This window comes from Lineus longissimus, chromosome 10 (assembly GCF_910592395.1).
Source record: "Lineus longissimus chromosome 10, tnLinLong1.2, whole genome shotgun sequence".
In the NCBI taxonomy this organism is placed as follows: Eukaryota; Metazoa; Nemertea; class Pilidiophora; order Heteronemertea; family Lineidae; genus Lineus; species Lineus longissimus.
This window is the reverse complement of record NC_088317.1, coordinates 6,166,724-6,174,095: the sequence shown is the minus strand read 5'-3', so window position 1 is coordinate 6,174,095 and position 7,372 is coordinate 6,166,724. Positions and strand designations below refer to the sequence as shown.

The 7,372-nt window shown below is 37.1% G+C and overlaps 1 protein-coding gene across 1 annotated transcript in view; it reads right to left on the bottom strand.

Annotated features, from left to right (window-relative positions):
• The window catches only part of LOC135494239 (Na(+)/H(+) exchanger beta-like), a 333,142-nt gene that overhangs the window by 170,815 nt on the left and 154,955 nt on the right, over positions 1–7,372 (bottom strand). The window lies entirely within an intron of this gene.

Below are 7,372 nucleotides of genomic sequence, written 5' to 3'. Positions count from 1 at the left end.
TCAACTGCTGTAATCGAGGAGTTTCCTAACATTGGATATTGAAGGACTTTTAAAAACAAAAATTATGTATGTATATCTTTTTAAAATAACTGGCAGAGAGTAGTGCCTAAAGTGAGTCTCGACGCCAAAATCGAGAAATATCGCTACATGTAATTTTAATTATGAAAACTGACTCGAAATCGACTCGAAGAGAGACTCGACTCGAGAAGAGAGTATGATATGGGGCATGTAGTTGGGTATTCAAAAAAAGTGCTGGATTTCCTGGATTGTGACTCATGGATCGCCACCGCCTGGATGGCTTGTCAAATTCCAGGTTGACCGATATTAGCTTGATAGCGATCCAGCATCCTTCCCCAACGAACTGCCATATACTTACCTGTGGGTGTCTTGTAAGCGTGATCGTGTTCATCAAAGTAACAAAGTCATACGAGCGCGAATTCTCGATTATGCATTACCTCTTAATATTTTTCTCTTCGAAAGAGAGCTTATAAGATCTTGAATGTCTGCAACAGTTCTACTACACTCATATGGTTTCTCTTATTGATAAGCGGTGAGAATTACGACCACAAACGTTATGAAACCTGACAAGTTGTGATCAGCGGGGACTCATTGGCTCATGTACAAAGGGCCTGTTCTATAGGTGTAATAGGCCTATGTGTAACCGGATTGATAGCGTCGACACAGTTTGCATATCACAACTACCTTATATGCCGACAGATTCATGCCTTAAAACATGCAACTGACCTCAAATTCGCTGTGGTCCGATGGACTTTTCTGAAGGTTTCTGAAATTCGACAGTGTTGTTTTCGTTCTGCGCGTTTATCGCTGATCGTCAGGTTTATCGACAAAATTCAGGGGCATAGACCATGATGTGCACAGTACTTCGTCCCCTTGGGTGAATACCCACATACTGTACTTGAGTGTGTGGTTGTCAAGATAACATGTATGGTGACTTCGTCCCAAACATTGCATTTTCCTAGGACCAGAGCAATACACTTTGAGGAAATCAATACGAGTTAAAAACAGGCTGCAAAGTAACAGTAAATCACGAGTGTGCCATGATATATAAAAAAATTGTTGGACCATCATCCATCAAAGTATTTAGACAGCATTTCTGCTCCAATATGCATCATATTGACATGTGCACTGATGCATAGTTAAAACGGTGACTATTTTATATCTATCATTCTGGACAGAAATTTACTGCAATTGTTATCACAGCTATATATAAAGACTGAAAGATCTCATTAAACATTCTACATTCCCGAAAAGTATTTCAGCAGCAAAAATGTATGCAATAAAGATGCAAGGCTGCATGAAAGCAAAATAATCTATAAACATATCCTTTTATTTTGACTGACTTCTCGCTATAAACAGGAATATTCACGTTAGTTGCATTTAAAAGGGTTTACAATCGCTAGAGCAGACTCGAAGATTTTCAGGAAATTGCGACCGATATATTTTGTTCGAGCGTTCTTGCTGCGTACATTCGTGTGTATCGCACATGCAATACACGTGCAATATGGACGCCGATACTAGCAGAAATAATATGATTGCATATCATGTCTGTTTTTTGGAGAATGTTCACAGGCGGCCGAGACCCAGATTTCCAAGTGAGTATTGATCTGACAGTTAACCCTAACTCTATCAAACAGCACTACTACACCGTCGGGGCAGAGTGATGCACACCATCAAATCATACTAAGACAACATGCTGCGATTATTTTTGATAACTCGTCAGCAAACAATCGAAAATGACATTTGTCTATTCAGATATGCAGTTTATGGCCGGCAATTACGGCATGGGATTGTCCTGATTGGCTTAATTAACAACAAAAATAGTGCAATCGGAAAATAGTACTTGCGGCCCGACTTATCAGGACACCAGGATTGCTTGGTACTTGCTAAAGGGTTAGCGGGGTTAGCACTAGGAACATATTACATAACGCACGTCCACAGGATATTGGAATGACATGTCGATCAATTAAGCGCCTCCTCTATGAGGATTGGTCATATTGGCAATGCAGAATATGCAGCCTATAAGATTCACCGTTTCGTGCCTTTTCCCTGTTGGTTTATACTCAGCTAAAATACCAGCCTGTATTATCACTTTGAATATATGTGCTGCCTTTAAGAATATATGTATTGTGGTGGTAGGAATCTAGGTAATTCTAAGCTATTTTAACAAAAGCCCTTACAGGCCTTTTTGTCTCAAATTAGCTTAGAAACCCCTAAGAACCAGACACCACAATACATATATTCTATCATTCTTCAGTGAAGCGTTGCAGTGAAATGGTAAGGGAATACTAGAGTTCAATGGGTTATACCATTAAAATAAATGGCCTTTTTACTGTCTTCATTAACCAAAATTCAAGGAAAAAATTCAAGTAAATTAAATGTATTATCCAATAGCAAATCAACATAAAAGTAAATTCACCTATGACTTCTTTAATTTAGAAGTAACTGTTAATACTGATAACTTCTTCCGCCTACAAGAAACTAAGATAACACCTGGGTTTTTGAGCCTGAAAAATAAGAAAGACTGTCTGCTACTGGAAAAGAATCCATTATCGTTTTACCAGAACCAATTTAACATGGCTGTTTGGTTTGCTACAACAGGTTGTGGTATTTCAATAGACGATCACTTGAATCACAGTGACCCATTGTTAAGGTCAATTTACAGGTTTCATGTTTACTATCAAATATTGAAGATCATGAAGAATCTAGAGATACCAATTCCAGGTGAAAGTGATTTTAATGAGACAAACAATAACATTAACCGTAGGAAACTAGGAGGGTTATTGAGTGAATTTGGTTTAAAAGACGAGTACGATTTCTCGGTGTTTGAAAATAACGGTGGTTGGAGATCATGGAATGTACCGGATTACAACCCGAACATAACTGATCCCGGATATTACATCAATGATTCTAAAATCAATTTCTTCCTCATGCAAGTTCATGAAAATAGAATGCCACCGATGTTCAGTAAAGACTGGGATGCTGGAATGGCTAATTTCAAATATCCAGATATTTTCATCAAGGATCATGTCAGGAGACACAAGAATGTATTTGATGTAATTACACAAAATGAATGTCAAACCTATCAACAATTCATGATATTTAAATCAAATGGTTTCTCTAATCCTGGAATAGAGAGGTTGAATGACACAATAAGAACATATGTTTACTGTATTCTGGGTGCTCAGGCGTTGACCAGAACACCAATAATTGGAGTACCGGGTACAGAATTGGATGCACAGAAGGAATTTAACAAACTATTAAAGGATTCGATTAATCAACATCCTGATATTCCCACTTCAATTCAAAGATATCAAAAAGCAGTGAGTGACACTCATACAAGACTAGATTATGTAATAGCACCAGGATTGTATGTCATAGGTTCAAATATGGTACTCGTTATTGGTAAGCTGGATAACTACAATAATAACATTTTAATAGCACCAAAAAATGCTAAACCCGGTAAGAATGACATTAACCACAAAAAGACCTTACCACCACCACTGATGGAAGGAAATAGTTCTAAGAAAATAAGAGTTAAGAGTAGCGTTGGTACATCAATAACCAGTCATAAACCAAAGAGTAATGTTGATACACCAAAAACAACTGAAACCTCAAAGAATACTCCTACTACTACTAAACTTGACACCAAAGTTGAGAAGGTGGATGATACTCATGAAACAATTAAATTCATGCTTTACTCAGTTGTTGGTACATTGATTGTTTTTATGGTTAGATAAATAAGTAATTATGGCTGAAGGAGGTGAAAATTATGAAATGAGTGATTACTATCCACATTACGATCCTGATTACGATCCTGATTACGAATCTGATTACAAACCTGAGGATTATGTTGATATCTTTGATATTAATAAAAAGTTTAAAGATGATCGCGCAAGATATGCTGATATCTTTGGTTTTAATAAAAAGCCTCGAGATGATGACACAAAATACAACACAGGAGGTGAAAATCTTACTGATGAAACTTCATTCACTAACACTCCAGAAAGGCCAGGCACAACATACAACACAGGAGGTGAAAATCTTACTGATGAAACTTCATTAAGTATACCAGAAAGGCCAAGAGGTATTGTCCCTGAATTGATGGAAAAGGAGTCATTTCTAGATGATAAAGAGGATAAACTTGATACAGCATTGAAAAAAAGTGGTAAATGGAAATATGACACTAACAAACTAAGTAAACTAGCAACACGTATTTATTTGCACAACGAGGAACCTTACTTCTTGCCTACAAAAGGAGAATTAGCAAACTTTACAGAACAACAAAAGAACAATATGAATGAAATTCCTAATCCTAATGGAGGGAATGCCTTTATCATTCCTTTAATTAAATCAGATGGTAAATTCCTTTCTGAAGGCACATTAAAGACTAAGTTTGGTACTAGATTTGCTAACATGATTAGAGGTATGATTGCACCTGACCCACCAGTAAGGGAACCTACATTAGTAACCCCTGAAACACAGGCAGTAATTAATGAGGTATACAGTTCAAACAAACCAATAGATAAATTAATTGATTCTAATGATGATGAACTTAAAACACTGGGTTTTACTGAATCTGCCTTGAGAGAACTTAGAGGGTTAAAACAGGCTGGTGATGATCTAGCTGCAGTAAAGAGGGATAAGGACATGCAAATAGAAAGCCTAGAAGAAGAACTTAATAATTTAACAAGAGACTATGTAAAGTCTGTAGAAGAAGATACTGAAGATAAAGGAGAGTTGAAAAAGCAAATAGATGAACTAAATGACAAATTGTATGAGGAACAGTCAAAGGTATGGAGGTTAGACAATGACAGGGAGTCACAAACTAGAAGAATTAAACGTTTAATTGTTGATGTTCTAAAGAAACCAGATTCAACTATTCCTCTGAAGGACAGAATAAAGTTACTTTTTAAGACATATGGTGTAACTATTAGCGCCATAATAACAGCTGTTGTAATGACATTTACAACTCTAGGTCTTAGTATCAGTAGTGCTTTAAGTGGTGCCACTAAATCTGTAAAACCAACTCCAGGACCAGACCCAACTCCAGGACCAGACCCAACTCCAGGACCTACACCAGAACCTGGACCAAAACCATCAATACCAGATAAAGTAAAAGAAGGTCTCAAGAAGTTTGCTGAATGGCTAAAAGAACTAGCCAAGAAATCAGCTGCGGCTTTACCGGGAATCATCGGTTCTATCGTATCATTTCTCCTGAAAACAATTGGTGCAGTTGTTGGCTTTCTAGCTGAACATCTGATCATAGCAGTTATTGCTATTGTGAGCTCCATAATTTATGGTTTAATTGGGGGTGTTAAAGCCTTAAAATCACGTAAAACAGTAAAATCACGTAAAAGGTCTTAGGTGACTTTGTCCTGAGAGCAGAGCTCGAGTGGAACAATGAGAATCTTAAAGGATACATTCGTCCTAGGGTTATGGATCGAGCAGAGCTCTCTGGACGAAGTCTGACTAGGACAAAGTCCCGAGAGCAAAGCTCGACTGAGACAATCAAAGTAGTCCTGCCAAGAATGAAAGAATATGACGTCAGTACCAACACTAAAGCTCAATTCTGCCGTAATTGTAAAAGGTGGACACTTTTTGAGTATCAAAAAAACTTGAATTCAGCAAGGTACGCAGCTAAAACTGTGAAGTATCAATTCTGCACCAATTGCAATTCGACTACTTACGACGATGATTTTAAAACTCTTGAGATCAATATTGACAACAAGACACGTTACTTTGACAGTATTCTAAGGAAACTTGGATGGAGTCGGCTGTCCGAATCGGCAGTTAAGTATTTAAAGGACTTTGTGGAAGGGTATTTACAGTGCTACTTTTCAAGTCACAGAAAATGTCTTAGTAAGCAGAGATATGAAAATACTCTTCAGTCAGCCCTAAAAATGGGTATTAACACTCTCCCCTCTAAGTTTTGTAACCAAGGGTTACATGGTGAAGCCATGCTTTTTAAATTTCACTGTGGGGAATATGATTGGTTTCTTGCCATTGAATTTATTAACAGGGAAATTGGTAAACCGCAATTAACCGATGAGAATATCACTGACCTTAGACTAGTGTACTATGCTTTCCTTAGATTTCTGCATTACTGTGGTGTGAAGGTCACCATTAACTACAAGGTATTTTTACACCAAGCCTTTAAAACGCTGAAAATTGATTATGTAATATTTACACCTTTTTTAACCAACAAGGAGCGAGTAAATGATTTGGAGATATTATGGTATGATTTCACTCAAAGTATTTTCTTCCAGAATTACAAGGTTGAGAAGGAATATGACCAGGATATTGACAAGCAGTTTGACGTTTTACTGAGTGCCAGTGCAGGTAGAGACAATAACTGCATCAGTAGTATTAAGTTTACACCAGCCAGACTTCGTCCTGAGAGCACAGCTCGAGCCGGACTTCGTCCTGAGAGCATAGCTCGATCTAGTGTTAAGATGCAATAAAGTTGTGAAAACAGCATTTTGCACTTAACAGTCATTTTTCCATAATTTTAAATGAATAATCAGCAAATGAATAGTCAGACATCTGCAGTGATTGAACAACAGATGAAACAGATTGGTGTTATGAGTCCTGAGAGCTTAGCTCGAGTTGGGGCTTCTAACCAACAGAACACTGGTAGTTACCAACAAAACAGAACTAACTTTCAACAGAACTGCTCTACAAATCAACAAGTTTCAAACAAGCAGTTGAATAGTTCAAATTTTGTTAATCCTAGTCAAGTAATAGTTAATCCCAGTCAAGGAATAGTCAATTCTAGTTGCCAACTAGGCTCAACTCGAGCTACGCTCTCAGGACAAAGTCCGACTAGCAATCAACAAAATTTGAACTATTTGACTGATAGTGGCCTTAAAGCCAAACAAGACTTAGAGATTCTAGTTGCAACTGGTAAAAGCAAGGATTTCCTTAATAAACAAATAACTTTTAATGACTTAGATAATATGACTGAAAAAGAAATCTTAAAACACCATAGAATGTATGAAACAAAGATGGCTGCCAGACTTAATGATTCTTTGGGTAAGACAGTAATTAAAGCTTACACTAAATTATCAAGGTGGTTATTACCAATAGATAATGAAGATAATCTTTACCATGATCTTAGAAATGATTATTTGATAACTAACGAGTTGGATAAATGGCTTGGATGGTTGAGTTTGAGAATGGGACCATTAACTGCACTTGCCTCAACAACACTTATTACTTTAGGTCATTGTCATGAGGAATCATCTATGAATACATCGACTATGACTGCATCAAATATGAATACACCAAATATGACTGTCTCTGAATGTGACAAATCAATAGATGAAAGTCTAGATATCACAGGTAGTGATGA